Source organism: Cariama cristata, unplaced genomic scaffold (genome assembly GCF_000690535.1).
Source record: "Cariama cristata isolate BGI_N322 unplaced genomic scaffold, ASM69053v1 scaffold23221, whole genome shotgun sequence".
Taxonomy (NCBI): Eukaryota; Metazoa; Chordata; class Aves; order Cariamiformes; family Cariamidae; genus Cariama; species Cariama cristata.
Genome location: NW_009599014.1, coordinates 1 through 497, shown reverse-complemented (window position 1 = coordinate 497; position 497 = coordinate 1).

Sequence of the window (497 nt, the reverse complement as noted above, 5' to 3'; positions counted from 1 at the left end):
CAGATACCACACAAGACGGCCATGACTGGGCATCTGCAGAGCCCCCCACAGCCGCCCCACTCCTCCCCAGGTGCAGCGGTCACAGGGCCTAGTGCAGGAGACCAGGACTGAGCTTGTGCCCTCTCCTCATGCTCCCCAGGGTCTTTTGGCATAGGAGGATGGAGCTCATTAGAATTAATGAGCACAGGCATCTTGCAAACGTGTTTTACAGAAGGGAAGAGCCCCCAGGCCCCAGCTGGTCGCAGCAGGACCCTCACACTGGCTACAGGAGAGCCAGCGCCTGGAGATAGATACTGGTGGGTGATCCAGCCCAGGCACACTCAGACCCCGGTGCACTTGGCTTCCCACCCTCCCGCAGCCCTTGCTCCTGCCAGGCTCTCCTCCCCTCTCCCCCGGCTCCTGGTAGGGCTCTGGAGAGATGCTGTGACCGGCGGGATCAGTCCGGGAGAGGAGGCTTTTCCACCCAGCGTGCCCCAGCCTTGGCCACGGGCATCTTA